Raw genomic sequence first — 17,268 nt, 5'->3', positions numbered from 1 at the left:
TACATAAAATATTAAAATTAATTAAAGCCAAAATATTTGCAAAGAAGTACATAAAACTATGTTTATTGGCAGATGATATGATCATTTCTGTAGGAAAAAATCTACAGTTTACTAGAAATGAAAGAATTTAACAAAGTGAATGGATATAAGACTATTATACAAAAGTCAATTGTATTTCTTTATACTAATGACAAGTATCTGGAAAATATAATTAAAAGGAAGACAGCATTTTCAACAGTATTAGAGAATAACAAGGACCTAGAAATAAATTTATAAAAGATATACAATAGCTCTAGGTTAAAATTATAAAAAGACACTAAGAGACATTAAATAAAGACCTGAATAAATGGAGAGATACACTATGTTCATGTGTAGGAAGATTCAGTATTAGAACCAATTGATCTATAGATTCAGTGCTATTCCATAAAAATTCCAATAGTTTTTTTCATAGATCATGTTAAAGCAACTCTAAAATAAAGCATAAAGAATAAGGTTGCAAAAAAGCCAGAAAGTTTCTAAAGATGACTAGCAGAAATCAAGACTTACTATGAAGCTATATGGCAGTTTAGACAGTATGAAAAAAAATTGAACAAATTAACAGAACTCAGTAGAGATATACTATTGATCTGCACATCTATGAAACTTTGGCTATATCACAGCAAACATGCTATATTGATGGGAAAAATTAGGGACTCGATAAATGAAGTTAGAAAAAAATGATTATGTGGTAAAAGGTAAAATTAAGGTTCCATATTATAACAAAGTATAAAATCCAAATCCAGATATAGTAAAAGCTTAAATGTCACAAGCAAAATTGTAAAACTTAGTAGAAAGCATGGATGAAAATATTTTAGACCTAGAGGGAGGGAAGAATTTTTAAAATTTAAAAAATACCAAAAATGTACTAACTATAAAGGAATGATAAATTTGACTATTAAAATTAGGAGGTTTTTTTTTTTTTTTGTTCACCAAAAGAATTTTCAAGACCAAGAAATAAAACAGTTACAAATGAGAACATCTATAATTCACACAACTGATCAATAGTATCAAGAATTAAGAACTCTAATAACAACAACAAAAAAAAGAAAATAGGCAAAAGACATAAACAGGAACTTCAAGATGAGAAAACACATTTAACTAGTAAACATGGAGAAATGCTAAACCTTGTTAATGATAAACAAAATGCTACTCAAGATTACAATACGTAACTTCCTATCTTTATTCCGCCTGAGAATGTCAAGTATGAGAATATCAAGTGTTAAAGCTGTTGATTACAGAATCTCTTATCCTTAGGGGACTGTAAATGGTACAATGTCTTAGCCATTCATAAAATGGACTGGGTGGCTTATTAACAACAGAAATTTATTTCTTTAGTTTTAGAAGCTGGAAGTCTAAGATCAGGGTCCAGCATGGTCAGGTTTAAGCTCCAGAATGGAGAAGGTTTGTTTCTTGTATCCTCACATAGCAGAGGGAGGAAGAAAGAGGTCTCTAGAATCTCTTTTATTAGGGCACTAATTCCATACGTGAGGGCTACACTCTCATGACCATCATATTGTGGGGTTAGGATTTCAACACAAGAATTTTAAAAGAACATAAACATTCAGTTCATTGCATACAACCACTTTGGAAAATATGCAGTGCTATTCGTACAGCTGAACATTCACAGCAGTATTACTCCTTGGTTTAAGCCCCAGAGAAATTACTGCTTAAGTACAACATAAAGTAGGAAAAACCTTGAAATCACCTAAATGTCTACAAACAGAAAAATGGAAAATAAACTATGTTATATCCATACAGTGGAACAGTTATCAGAAGATTCCATATAGTCCTGGAAGATTACCTACAACATAATCCTTTTTTAAAAATAAAATCATGGGGATCCCTGGGTGGCGCAGCAGTTTGGTGCCTGCCTTTGGCCCAGGGCGCGATCCTGGAGACCCGGGATCAAATCCCACATCGGGCTCCTGGTGCATGGAGCCTGCTTTTCCCTCTGCCTATGTCTCTGCCTCTCTCTCTCTCTCTGTGACTATCATAAATAAATAAAAATTTAAAAATAAATAAATAAATAAAATCAGAAACAAGTATATAAAATAATATTTTAGGAAGCACGGAGATAAAATAAAGCCATGTAAAGCAAAGGGAAAATGGGCAAAAAACAAAGGAATGATAGAGGCCCCAAATTCAGGTAGGCAAGGAAGAAGAGGGGACTATACCATATAATAGTTGTGGGTTAATATCCAGATCCAGGCTGCTGAATTTGATGGCAACTTCATGGATGCTTAATCAGCGGTAAAAATAAGTAAAAAAATAAATGAGGTCCTTGCATGGGTGAGAATGTGTCAAGAACCAGATATTATTGATCTATTTCTATGTACCACTTGAGCTCCATTTTAGAAAGACACAGAAAACAAAAACTAACAATCATCTCAGGCTAAAATTCTAGATTATTTCTCAAAATATAGGCATGGCATGTCACAGGGGAGATATAAAAAAAGAAATCGGTCTATCTGATTTGAAAGTTAGAAGTTAGATATTCAAAAATTCCCAGAATTATCACAATAAATTTGTGAGAACTGAAAATGAAACAAGCTCACTTTTTAATTTATTTTTTTATTTTTAATAGAGGTATAGGTGGACATACAATGCTGTATTAGTTTCAGGTGTACAACACAGTAATTTGACAATTACCAACACTATGCAGTGCTTTCCACGATAAATATAGTTTACATATCTGCCACCATACAACTTATTACAGTATTATTGACTGCCTTTTCATCCTCATGATTTCCTTTTCATCCTCATGATTTATTTTATAATTGGCAGTTTGCAAAAAAATTAAATGTATTTAATTGGCTTTAGAAATTATATGAACAAATGATCATTGGTACATAAATATATGTTAATTTAAAGATATAGAAGTAACTACTACAGTAATGGCCTATACTTTCTTTCATTGGACCTCGAACAAGATTTCAAGCGATAGCATACATCAGAGACTAGGAGGTTACTGGTTAGTTTTTTCTAGCTCCATCTTTTAGCCTCTCCAGGATACAGAAATTCCACTGTATCTATTAAAACCATGTGAAGTAGGCACTGCTATTCCCTAACCCCTCCTCCCTTTGTTTTTAATACATGAAGTTGAAGCTTAGAAAAGTGAAGTGGTCTTTCCAGGTTGCACAGCTGATAAGTCACACAGCTAGCATTCAAACCACAACTGACCCCATGACCAACATTCAGTCACTAGACTACCACTGATATCACAGTCCCTGTGAGATAATCTACTGTGTTGTGCAAAAACCATATTACACCATAGAAAAGATAACCTAGAAACCAAGTAAAACTGTAATCACGCCCTCCGTTTCCCCTTACACTTGGAAGCTTTCCATTACTTAAGTTTTCTCTGGGAGCCAACCTCTTGCAAGACTACATAACATCATGCTGGTGCTTTGCTGCCCCCTTATGGGAGAGGTACACAGATACACAAAAGTCCCCAGCCAGTAACTACAGTCTCATTTTGTCACAACTATTTCAGGTTTACCTAGCTTTAAGTGATATCATTCAGCTTCCAGAACAAAGCAACCAAGTACACAAAAGGGACTCAATGAATGTTTGTAGAATTGAACTGAAAGTTTATCCACAGAACGTCTGATATATACTGGGAGCTTGATTTTGTAAGAATCCTAAAATAATTGACTTATTTAGTAAAATGACTAAAACACTTCCCAATTTCAATGATCTTTTTAAAGTATCAGATATAATCTTCTGTTCACCCCCTAAACTGGTATCCTTGTTTTGACATACTTCAAACATGCTTTTTCTATGATACTGGAAAAATGAACTCTGCTTTTCATAGTGGAGAAAGTGCAGAAAGTCTGGCCTCAGCCCATACCAACTAAATCAGAATCTACATTTTAATAAGATTCTCTAGATCATTTTTATATGCAGTAAACCTTAAGAAGCACTTAACACAGATGTTAATGAATTAGTTATTAATAAATGTTATATTCCTAGAAGGACAATGATGGTAACGTTATTAAATGATGCTTAATATTGCATTCAACTGTCTGGCATATGAAGTTGTTAATTTAGTTGTGATACACATAAGAAAGTAAAACAAAGATATTCTTCAACTACACAAATCCATACAATATTTTCAGGATCTATGCAATAAATTTTAAGAATCTACCTCCAAAAAAAAAAGAAGAATCCACCTCCAACCCCTACCCCTACAAAATTTTACTGTATATTATAGACTTAACTGTGTCCTCCAAAAATTCATATGCTGAAGCCTTATCCCCCAATATGACTATATTTGGAGATAGGGCCTTAGGGAAGGGTAATTCAAGTTAATTGAGGTCAGAGGGAGGGGCCCTAATCTGATAGAACTGTCTTTATAAGAAGAGGTAGAGACACCAGAGATCTCTCTGTAGAACACGTGAGAACACATCAACAAAGCCAAACCAGGAGGAGAGGCTTCACTAAAAATTATATTTTCCCACACTTTGATCTTGGACTTTGAGCTCCCTGAACTCTGAGAAGATACATTTCCATTGTTTAAGTCACCCAGTCTATAGTATCTTGCTATGCCAGCTGAGTAGATTAAGATATTGTATGATCCAATCATTGTTTTCCTACATATTTACCCACGTGAGTTGAAAAGTTATGACCATATAAAAACCTGCACATGGATATTTCATAGCAGCTTTATTCAGAACTGCTAAAAACTGAAAACTCCACAGTGCATGGATAAACGGTGGTACATGCCAAAAAATATTATTTGGAAATAAAAAGAACGAATTATCAAGCCCTCTGCACACATACTACAAGACATGTAAAAAACTTAAATACATATTGCTAAATAAAAGCAGCAAATCTGCAAAGGGAATAGACTGTATGACTCTAAGTATATAATTCTAGAAAACACAAAAACAAAACTATGCAGACAGTAAAAATGTTAAATGGCTGCCAGGGGCTTAGTGAAAGGAAAGAAAAGATAAATAGGGGAAGCACAGGAGATTTTTAGGGCAGTGAAACTACTCTGTGTGATACTATAATAATGGATATATGACATTAAACATTTGTTAAAACCATTAGAAGTATAAGATGCAAATAGTGAACTTTAAAGTAAATAATAATTTACCAACATTAATAATGTATCAATATTGATTGATAATAATATATCAATACTGATTCACTGTTTGTAACAAGTGTACATTACTGCAAAATGTTAGTAGCAGGAGTTGTGCAGGTGGAGAAGGAATATGGGAACTCTTTGTTCTCTGCTCAATTTTTCTGTAAATTTAAAAATGTTCTAAGGAATAAAATCTATTAACTTAAAAAATCATATGACTTAGAAAGGAAGAAGTAAAAGTTTTTATTTGGAAAATAAGATGTTTATATATAGAAAATACTAATAGATCTAAAGTAAAACTACTAATTTAACAAAGTTACAAGACACACAATATACAAAAATCCTTTATATTTTATATACAACAGTAAACAATTAAAATTGACATTTAACAAATATCATGGCACCAATAAATGTGAAACAGGTAAGGATAAACTCAATAAAGTGTATGTAAGACTTGTATGCTAGGAACTAAAAAATACTGATCAGAGAAAATTTAAAAGATATTAATAAATGGAAACCTATACAATGTTTATGGACCAAAAGACTCAGTATTGTTAACAGGTCAGTTCTTTCCAAATTGAACTATAGATTCAGAACAATTCCAATCAAAATCATAGCAAGATCTCTTGAAAAATCAACAAGTACACTTCTGTAGTTTCTAGTCAGACATATAAAGTGCTTTTAAGTTGTTACCCACTCTCACAAGAAAAATAGTACACCACAAAATCAAGAACTCTTCTTTGATACAACAGAAAATTAAAATCACAGGGGTAAACTGCTCCCCCAAAACTGCAGAAGCAGACAAATAGATCCAAAGAATCATAGTTTACTAGGAATAAAGGCCCAGGAGCAGCTGGCAGCTAGAGTCAACCTTGTAAGAATCACATTAAACTGTGATAAATCGCTGGAGACTTTTAGTGTGGAGAAACTTGAAGGTTAAAATACCTTAGAGGGCCAATTCCACATTACAGAAGATTTACCTCCATGAGTCCTACCACTGTGAAGGTCAGAAAAAAATTCCCCTGTGTTTACAGGAGTGGTACTGGAAAAGGAACCATATAAAAAAATGTGCCCAGAGCATTCTGTTCTTTTTAACAAGTTCTGCCCAGGAGGTAAACTATTTCATCAGAGCATAACTAACTTGGAGGGGGCATGGAGGGTGGGGGATGTTTACCTTAGCTTAAATACCTAAGGGGAGGGAAATAACTCCATCCTCCTATAGCCTTCAATGTGGGGGAAGGAAAATGCCCAAATCAGGATCACTAAAAGACTGAGATATAATCATAGGACTATAGAATGCTTTCCTACCACCACCATATCAGTAGAGATCCTCTATAAATCACAGGATATTATAGCTAAAATAACTGCAAGTCTCAGGACTTATTTAGGGAATATCTAAGGATACCCAAAGACAACAGGGAACACTAAACCAAAAACACTAAAGGAGATTTTTAACTTCTGACACCACTGCTACAACAAACAGCCTAACTCTCAGCCAGATAGACATAAAACCTCATAATAAAGGCTTATCGATCTCATTTGAAAACCAATGAATTTCAACAAAAAATTTCAAATCATGCTAAAAGGCAAGAAAGCACAGTCTGAAGAGATAAAGCCAGTATCAGAACAGGAGTCAGATATGCCAGGGACTTGGGGATAATTAGACCAGAGATTTCAAGTTACTATAATTAATATACTAAGAGCCATAAAGGAAAAAGTAGATAACATGCAAGGATAATGTAAATAGGCAGATGGAAATGCTAAAAAAGAATTTTTAAAAATTCTAGAAATCAAAAACACTGTGAAAGAAATGATGAATGAATGGGCTTGTCAGTAAAACAGACAAGGCCAAGGAAAGAATCAGGAGCTCGAAAAGACAACAGAAACTTATTAACTAAAGTGCCAAGAGGAAAAAAGGATTGAAAAAAATGAAACAGGGGCAGTCCAGGTGGCTCAGCGGTTTAGCGCCGCCTTCAGCCCAGGGCCTGATCCTGGAGACCCAGGATCGAGTCCCATGTCAGGCTCCCTGCATGGAGCCTGCTTCTCCCCCTGTCTCTCCCTCTCTCTCTCTCTCTCTCTCTCTGTGTGTGTGTGTGTGTGTATGTCTCTCATGAATAAATAAGTAAAATCTTTAAAAAAAAAAGAAAAAATGAAACAGAATATCCAAAAACTATGAGACAATTGCTGAAGGTATAACATATATATATATTGGAACTGCTAAGAAGAGAAAAAAGAAGAAATATTTGAAGTAGGCTGTGGACTGTGGGCCGCCGGGGTCGGTGAAGGATCTCAAGATGGCTGGGAGAAAACTTGCTCTAAAAACCATTGACTGGGTAGCTTTTGGGGAGATCATACCCCAAAACCAGAAGGCCATTGCCAACTCCCTGAAATCCTGGAATGAGATGCTTACCTCCAGGTTGGCTACTCTTCCTGAGAAACCACCTGCTATCGACTGGGCTTACTACAAGGCCAATGTGGCAAAGGCTGGCTTGGTAGATGACTTTGAGAAGAAGTTTAATGCCCTGAAGGTTCCTGTGCCAGAGGATAAATACACTGTCCAGGTGGATGCTGAGGAAAAAGAAGATGTGAAAAGCTGTGCTGAGTTTTTGTCCCTCTCAAAGGCCAGGATTGAAGAATATGAAAAAGAGCTGGAGAAGATGAAGAACATAATTCCATTTGATCAGATGACCACTGAGGACCTGAATGAAGTCTTCCCAGAAACCAAATTAGACAAGAAGTATCCCTATTGGCCTCACAAGCCAATTGAAAATTTATAAACTTGAGTTGAGGAGACAGCCCCGGCCCTCATATTATAAACATTGGACATTACAAATAATGATACGGAAAAAAAAAAGAAATATTTGAAGTAATAATAGCTAAGAATTTTCCTAAATTAATAACAGGAGCAGGAAATGCAGAGAACTAGAAGCAGGATAAACACTAGGTATATCATATTCAAACTGCAGAAAATCAAGGATAAAGAGAATATTTTGAAAGAAGCCAGGAAAAAGAATACCTTACTTAGAGCAAAACAAAGATATTAATTATATCAGATTTTTCACTGAAAACTATGCAAGCATAAAGAGAGCAGAGTGATGTATTTTAAATGTTGGGAGAAACAAAAACACTAACCAAGAATTCCATGTCACATGAAATTATCCTTCGAAAGTAAGAAGGCTTGTGGTGTCTGGCTGACTTAGTTGGAAGAGCACGTTACTCTTGATCTTGGGGTTATGAGTTCAAGCCCCATGTTGGGTGTAGAGATTACCGAAATAAATAAACCTAATTTTAAAAACATTAAAAAACAAACAAACAAAAGTGAGAAAGCCTATCCTCCTATGTCCAAAGAGGGAAGGCAGGTAACAGAGTTTACTCAGGGTGAGGATTTTAGGAGGGAGAGGCTATGGAAGGCAGAGAGACAAGGGAGTCAAGCATATGATCAAGAGAATAAGTGAAATAATGTAACATGGAATCTAAACTAGGCAGAGAGAAGAACAAAAAGAAAAGAGAATATGGAAGGGCCAATGAGTTTAGGGATCACAATGAGATTGAAAATGCTCAGTTGAACAGGTAACATCATGATCAATGGTAAAAACCAGAGAGCTTTTGCCCTAAGGTCAGGAATGAGACAAGGGTGTCCACTCTCATCTTTTTATTCAGTAAGTACTGGAAGTCCTAGCCACAGTAATCAGAAAGGAAAAAGGAACAAAAGCCATTCAAACTGGTAAGGAAGAAGTGAAACTACAGATGAGATGATTCCATAGATAGAAAACCCAAAAGACTCCACCAAAAAACTACTAGAACTGATAAATGAATTCAGTAAGGTGGCTCAATACAAAATCAATGTGAAGAAAGCTGTTGCATTTCTATACACTAATATGAAGAAAGAGAAATTAAGAAAACAATCCCATTTACAATTGCACCAAAAATAATCAAATATCTAGGAATAAACTTAACCAAAGAGGTGAAAGACCTGTGTCCTGAAGGCTATAAAACATTCATGAAAGAAACTGAAGACAGCACAAAAGGAAAGATATTCCAAACTCATGGATTGGAAGAACAAATATGACTGTCTACAGATCCTGATTGTCTACAAATATTGTCTACTACCCAAAGCAATCTACACATTTAATGCAATTTCTCTCTAACTACTAACAGTATGTTTCACAGAACAAGAATAATCCTAAAATTTGTATGGAACTATAGAAGATCCCTCATAGCCAAAGCAACCTTGAACAAGAAAAACAAAGCTAGAGGCATCACCATTCCAAGTTTCAAGTTATATTTACACAACTGTAGTAATCAAAACAATATTGAACTGACCCAAAAAGACACATAGTTCAATGTAACAGAGTAAAAAGCCCAGAAACAAGTCCACAATTATATGGTCAATTAATCTTTGACAAAGAAGGAAAAAATATATAGTGGGAAAAAGACAGTCTCTTCAACAAATGGTGTTGGGAAAACTGGACAGTAACATGCAAAAGAAAGAAAATGGACTACTTTCTTATACCATACACAAGAATAAACTCAAAATGGATTAAAGACCTAAATGTGAGACCTGAAGTCATAAAAATCCTAGAGAAGAGCACAGGCAGTAATTTCTCTGACATTGGCTGTAACATCTTTCTAGATATGTATCCTGAGGCAAGGGAAACAAAAGCAAAAATAAACCATTGGGACTACATTGAAATAAAAAAGCTCTTGCACAGCAAAGGAAATCATCAACTAAACAAAAAGACAACCTACTGAATGGGAGAAAATATTTGCAAATGACATATCCAAGAAAGAGTTAGTGTCCAAAACATACAAAGAACTTAAATAACTCAACACCAAAAGAAAAAAATCCATTTTAAAAATGGGCAGAAGACATGAACAGACATTTCTCCAAAGATGTCCAGATGGCTAACACATGAAAAGATGGTCAACATCACTAATCATCAGGGAACTGCAAATGAAAGCTAAAATGAGCTATCACTTTACACGTCAGAATGACTAAAATCAAAAACACAAAAAAATAAGTGTTTGTGAGGATGTAGAGAAAAACGAACCCTTTTGCACTGTTGGTGGGAATGCAAAAGTGGTGCAGCTCCTGTGGAAGATATAATGGAGGTTCCTCAAAAAATTAAAAATAGAGCTACCACATGATCCAGTAAAACACAAATTTGAAAGGATATAGGCACCCCTATGTGTACTGCAGCATTATTTATAGTAGTAAGATTATGGAAGCAGCCCAAGCGTCCATCAATGAATAAATGGACAAATAAGGTGTGGTGTATATACACACAATGGAATATGCTTTAGCCATAAAACTGAATGAAAACATGGATGGACCTCAAAGACATTACGCTAACTAAAATAAATAAGACACAGAAAGTCAAACATTGTATGATTTTACTTATATTAGGTAGTGAGAGTAAGCAAATCATAGAGACAAACAGCAGAATAAAGGTTATACTAGAACATGGGGACAGAGAAAAGGAGGAGTTATTGTTTAATGGGAATACAGTTTACGTTGACAATAAAAGGCCAGAGATGATGAAAAGCTTTTGTGTGTAAATAGTTGTGATGAGTACGGAGCACTGTGGACATAATTAATGTCTCTGAGTTGTACGTTTACAAATGGCTAAGATGATAAAATATCATGTATGTATATTTTTTATGTATGTATATTTTACCACAATTTTAAAAACTGTTAAAAAATGAAGAAGAGACAGTTACTCAGAAAACTAAAAATTGACAAATTCTAAAACTCATATGGAAATGGAAAGGACCCAGAATAGCCAAGCAATTTGGAAAAAATACAAAGTTGAAGGACTTATACTACCTGACTTCAAAACTTGCTATGAAGCAGGGGGCCTGGATGGCACAGGTGGTTGAGTGTCTGACTCTTGGTTTCAGCTCAGGTCGTGATATCTCTCCCTCACCCTCTGTCCCACCCTGCCCCCATCTCTAAAGTAAATAAAAATAGATCTTCAAAAAAAACTTGCTATAAAGCTACAGTAATTAAGACCATGCAATATTGGTCTGTGCACACTGAGCACTGGAACAGAATGGAGAGTCCAAAAACATACCTATGCATTTGACCTCTTAGCATAAGGACTAAGGTAATTTAATGGTGTTGGGACAACTGGATAGTCATAAGATAGAAAAAAATAAAAAGAATCTTGATTCTTATCTAACACTGTAACAGAAAAGTCACCTGGATAAGCTAAAATTACACAATGACTAAAACAAAACATCAAAGAAAAGTTTCCTTCACTGAAAATACATTTCTTGTGTAAGAAACTATATGTGTTGTAACAGATTTCAAGAAAAAATGGAATTGGTCACATATAGTTAATATGACTTTAGAAGGGCATTGAAACAAAAGCTCTTTCAAGGCAGCCCAAAAAGCTAAAGTAAAATACTCCCCTAAAAGCAGTCAAACTGTTTTCAGTAATGCTTTTTAAATTCTCAAAGCACTTCATAATTAGATTTATTATATAACAAGTTTGTAGAAGTTAAATTATTATTTTAAAAGTCCCTATTAGATTTTTTTTTTTTTTTTTTAGGATTTTATTCATTCATGAAAGACACAGAGAGAGAGAGAGAGAAAGGCAGAAACACAGGCAGAGGGAGAAGCAGGCTCCACGCAGGGAGCCCGACATGGGACTCGATCCCAGGTCTCCAGGATCACGCCCTGGGCCCAAGGCAGCACTAAACCGCTAGGCCACCCAGGCTGCCCCCCTGTTAAGACACCTTTGGTCATCTCTCCTCATGGCATCCCTGAATTTTCTATCACGGACTGGTCGAGAATGACAAGAAAGGAGCCCCTGCACTATATACATATCCACCTGGTCGACCAATGCATAATGTGACTATACCCAGAGGAGTTTTTTCCACCGTCGGAGAAATGTACCACGCAGAACTCTGGAAATTGGTCGCGGCGATGGGACCGGCCAAGATGCAGATGGCTAAGACCGGCTACACAAACACAAAGGACTCGAATCTTACTATACGGGCTTGTGTGCCTAGGCCGTTCCTATTGGTGGTGGGATATGGAACGACCAATTTTTCCTTTATACAAAATAATGGAGCTGATATGTAATTTGAGCTAGAATGTAAAAATTGTGTATTAACCAATTGTTTTTTTTTTTAATTTTTATTTATTTATGATAGTCACAGAGAGAGAGAGAGAGAGGCAGAGACATAGGCAGAGGGAGAAGCAGGCTCCATGCACCGGGAGCCCGACGTGGGATTCGATCCCGAGTCTCCAGGATCGCGCCCTGGGCCAAAGGCAGGCGCCAAACCGCTGCGCCACCCAGGGATCCCTGTATTAACCAACTGTTTGCCTGTGCACTTGCCCTCACCTCAAACAGGTCCTGTCACTGTCTTTTTAACTACGCAACCGCCTTATTTACTATTACCTGTTGAGATTGAAGGCCCTTGGTATGCTAATTATGGTTATCATCAGTTTGCTGTGGAAATGCAGCTACAATTGAAAAGATTGAAATGCTTCCTTGGGCTGTTGATGGCCGGTATTACAGCCTTGGTTACTCTTACAAGCTACTGCAGCTGCAGCCTCTGTGGCCTTATCCCAGGGTATACAAACAGCACAATACGTTAACCATTTAGCAAAAAACATCTCTTATGCGCTGTCTACTCAGGAGCGTGTAGATCAAAAGGTTCTCAGTTGGCTTGATGGGCTTGAAGAGGCAGTAGAATTCCTAGGGAATCAACTATCCCTGTTAAAAACCCAGATGTCCTTGGTTTGCCAAGGACGGGTTTCAGCATATATGTGTCACCCCTATAAAAGCCACTAATGTAACATGGGGACAAATTAGGAAACATCTACAAGGAATATGGTTACATAGTAATATAAGTCTTGATTTGTTAAAGTTGCAAAAGGAAATTTCCATTATCAGTCATTCTCAGATAGGTATGACAAACCCGGCTGAAAAGTTGGCTCCTATCTTGGATGGCCTGCACGGATTTAATACAGGCAATTTATGATGATATTCATTCTGGATGTTTATGATCATATTTACTATTGTGATTATTTCATTCTTTGCATGGTGTGTGGTTCAGGCCAAAGCAAGACAGCACAGATTCAACATGGATGCTCAATTGCATTTCATCAATCTTAAAACAAAAAAGGGGGAAATGTGGGCGACCACGAACTAGCTGGAGTAACTGAACCAAACCAGGCCCGGACTTGCGTCCCTCATTCACTCAAAAGGCTCGAGAGGCTAAAGGGTGAATAGTTGGTAGACGCTTGAGAAAGGGCTTGAGCAGTGGTTCTCAGGGCTCGCTTGTGCGTGATCGCCCACATAACACAATAGATACAACTTATTCTGACCTGGGCATAAATGTAAATAACGGTCTGTCTGTCCTTGCTGGTCTGTTTACCATACCCAATATTCCTTTGAAGTATGCACATCTGGAGCAACAAGCTTATCTATGTACCAAGGTCTTCGGGCACCTGTGAGTCTGTCTTGCATGCTGAGAAAAGGGAACTTTGGAGAGTTTCACAAACCTGCTAAAAATAAACACCTTCTTGGCTTTGTTTTGCTCATGCTATAAAATGCTGTAAAACCTTGAATAAAGCTGTCACTGCTTGGACATCATCCACTGTGTCCCTCCTGTCCCCATCTCTTTACTTTTCTTTTATTCTCCTCATCCCCTTATCCTCAGGACCCTGATCATGTTGCCGCAGCGCGCGCAACAAGCCACTGCAAAGGAGCAGAAAGAAAAGAGAACTAAAGAATTAAAATCTTCTTTTAAAATCCTGTCTCTGCCAACTTGCTGGCAATGTGTACTTGGAAAAATGACCTAACTGCTCTATTCTGCAGATTTTTAATCTGTAGAATGAAGATAATATTTCCTACTGCATAGATTTATCATGAAGGTTAAATTAACTACTATGTATAAAGCACTCATTACAGTGCCTAGTATATAGTAAGCATAAGTGTTTGCTATCATCATTACTACATTATTATTATTCTGGAAAATGCTACGAAAAACAAGTTTTTCAAAATTATTTACAAACAGTAGTTAGGAAGACTGATTTGGCTTACAGAGTTTGATGTCAGTTTTGATGTTTGACTATTAATAGCTTTCAAGCCCAACATTCCTCCTTATCCTCCTTGCCCCACATCTGAGCAAGGTGATATAGTCCAAATGTTGTCTCCTTTGGTGTAAATTCAGACCACACAAGCCTGGACCAAGGCACAGGAACTCCACCCCTGACCCAACCCTATCTTCTTTCCCTGCTCTCTCAAACCATTTTCAAACCAGGTTAGGAGCCAGCCATGTTCTTCCCAGAAAGCCCCCACTGTGTGCATAAACTTTTCCATACCTCCTTGTTGTATTTGTGGGGTCATCAATTTCAACATCAGAAACAAATTTTGGGTGGGGCCTATCCTCCTTCTATGAAGGTTTTCCAAAGAGAGAGGAACTAATCCCAACAAAAATCAAATTATATAAAAAGCTTTGAAGAATGTTATAAAAGGCATACAGTCAACTAAAAGATTCTGAGAGATACATATTAGTGTTAAATGCATTTATGAGTATCTAAAAAGTAACTTAGTAATAAGTTACTAAGTTATAAGTTATAACTTAGAAGTTGTAAGAAAGTAGTAAGAATTTCAAAGCCTTCTAAAATGTTAGTATCAATAAAGTGAAAAACCATAGACCCTGAGTTCTCTTAATTTTCATAGTCTCAGGATTATCAAATTATTCATAAAGTGTACTGATTAAAAGGCAAGAGAGTATGTAATTGTGGAGGCGCTATACTATTTCCAAATCCAAGTTCCATTTTTAAAACAGTGAGGTAGAATATTTTAATTAAAAAGCTTTTTGTTGGGCAGCCCGGGTGGCTCAGGGGTTTAGCGCCACCTTCAGCCCAGGGCATGATCCTGGAGACCCAGGATTGAGTCCCACATCGGGCTCCCTGCATGGAGCCTGCTTCTCCCTCTGTCTGGGTCTCTGCCCGTCTGTCTGTGTCTCTGCCTCTCTCTGTCTGTGTCTCTGTCTGTGTCTCTACCTCTCTCTCTCTGTGTCTCTCATGAATAAATAAAATCTTAAAAAAAAAAAAAAAAAAGCTTTTTGTTTTGGGATGCCTGGGTGGCTCAGTGGTTGAGCGTCTCTGCCTGTGGCTCAGGGTGTGTGATTCTGGGTCCGGGGATCAAGTCCTACATCGGGCTCCCTGCAAGGAGCCTGCCTCTCTCTGTGTGTTTCTGCCTTTCTCTCTGTGTAGCTCATGAATAAATAAGTAAAATCTTAAAAATTGTTTTTTGTTTTGATTTCATCAAGTTTTGCCCTCCTTCACTAATTCTACCTAAGTTTTATTTTGTTTTATTTTAAAGATTTATTTTAGGGGCTCCTGTGTAGCTCAGTTGGTTGGATATCCAACTCTTGGTTACAGCTCAGACCATGATCTCAGGGTCATAAAGATTTATTTATTTTATAGAAAGAGTGTGTACAGGTGCACATATGTGAGTGGGGGAGGGGCAGAGGAAGGAGAGAAAATCTCAAGCAGATTCCCAGCTGAGCACAGAGGGGGATATGGGGCTTGATCTCATGACCTGTGCTCATATCAAGAGCCAGACACTCAACTGACTGAGCCACCCAGGTTCCCCAAGTACTGTCTAAATTTTAAGTGAGTAAAAATAACCTACAGAAGTGTCATGTTAGATCTAAAAAAAAAATAAAAATAAAAAAATAAAAAATTTAGGAAAACACCACAAAAAAAAAAAGGAACTAGAAAGAAGTGTACTAAAATATTACTAGGATGATTTCTTGGTGGGAGAAACACAAATAACCTATTTTTCACTTTATAGTGTTTCATATTTCCTAGCTTATCTCCTCAGAGGAAGCCACTCACATGCTGATGCAGCTTTGCTGCTGTTGTCATTTGTTTCCTTCACATTCAGTGTGCAAATGTGAATAGAAATTGTAGGCATGAGCACTGAGATGCTTGGGAATCTCAGGCAAAATCTTATCTGCCTAAAAAACCACAGGAATATACAAATTATCTATAATGTTCAAAAATGATTGTGAAGACCAATATGAAATATTATTTTAATTCTATGAATTTTAGTTACTATAGATATCATTTAAATCTGTATCTACATGTTTACAGATCAATACACAACGATCATATGATCAATATATCAAACTAAGTCCTATGTAGATGAAAAAAGCACAAGAACAAAGTCATAATTTATAAAAGGGTACAATACCAAAAGATTGAAATACTGCCTCAAATATAAAAATCATCCTTGCATATTCATCCAGAACTCATATTTCTGTTTAAGGTAGCCTCCTCTTCCTTCAATCCTTGCTTCCTATCCTTGCTCTCATCTCTTTCTCTTTTACTTTGGTAACTTTCAGTAACTAGTATTTGTATATACCCTTATAGATTACGATGTACTTTTTACATACATTGTGTAATCAAGGGGAACCACTAGGAATATCCAAATAAGACTGATAATGCAGTAGAATGGTCTCAAGTATTTCAGATAGTATATATATAATTCCTTGTAGCAGTAATATTATAACTTGACATTTATCAATTTTGTCCCTGGAAAAATGAATGAACTTATATATATCTAAGAATTAGAAGTCATCTCATTGGCACCCTCCAGTTTATACCATTAAACATTAAATGGCTTGTAAACAGAATTTACAAGCCATTCTTATACACTATATACTTTTTAAGAAGTTTTTAGTATTGAAGTATAGTTGACATACAATGGTAGTTTCAGATGCACAACATAGTGATTCAACAATTCTATACATCACAGGATGTTTTCCACAGTAAGTGCAGTTACCGTCTGTCATCATACAAGGTTATTACAATAATATAGACTATATTCCCTATGCTATACTCTGTGACTTATTTATAACTGGAAGTTTGTACCTCTTAATCACCTTTAACTAACCCTTCCCTCCAGCCGTCTCCCCTCTCTCAAACAAACACCAGTTTGTTCTCCATACTTAGGAGTCTATTTCAAATATTTGTTTGCTTATTTATTTTCTAGATTCTACATATAAAGGAAATCATAAGGTATTTGTTTTTCTCTGACTTATTTCACTTGCATAATACCCTCTAGGTTTACCTATTTTGTCACAAATGGCAAGATCTCATTTTC

The 17,268-nt window shown here is 36.2% G+C and overlaps 2 long non-coding RNA genes across 4 annotated transcripts in view; one reads left to right on the top strand and one right to left on the bottom strand.

Annotated features, from left to right (window-relative positions):
* LOC140626462 (uncharacterized) overlaps positions 1 to 17,268 on the bottom strand; it is a 159,655-nt gene that overhangs the window by 128,812 nt on the left and 13,575 nt on the right. The gene's annotated exons all lie outside the window — the stretch shown is intronic.
* On the top strand, positions 12,300 to 13,740 carry LOC140626011 (uncharacterized). Its single transcript, XR_012025252.1, has 2 exons — positions 12,300 to 12,492; positions 13,545 to 13,740. It is a non-coding gene; the product is annotated as an uncharacterized lncRNA (long non-coding RNA).

This window comes from Canis lupus, chromosome 37 (assembly GCF_048164855.1).
Source record: "Canis lupus baileyi chromosome 37, mCanLup2.hap1, whole genome shotgun sequence".
Classification (NCBI taxonomy): Eukaryota; Metazoa; Chordata; class Mammalia; order Carnivora; family Canidae; genus Canis; species Canis lupus.
This window is presented reverse-complemented; position numbering and strand designations above follow the sequence as displayed.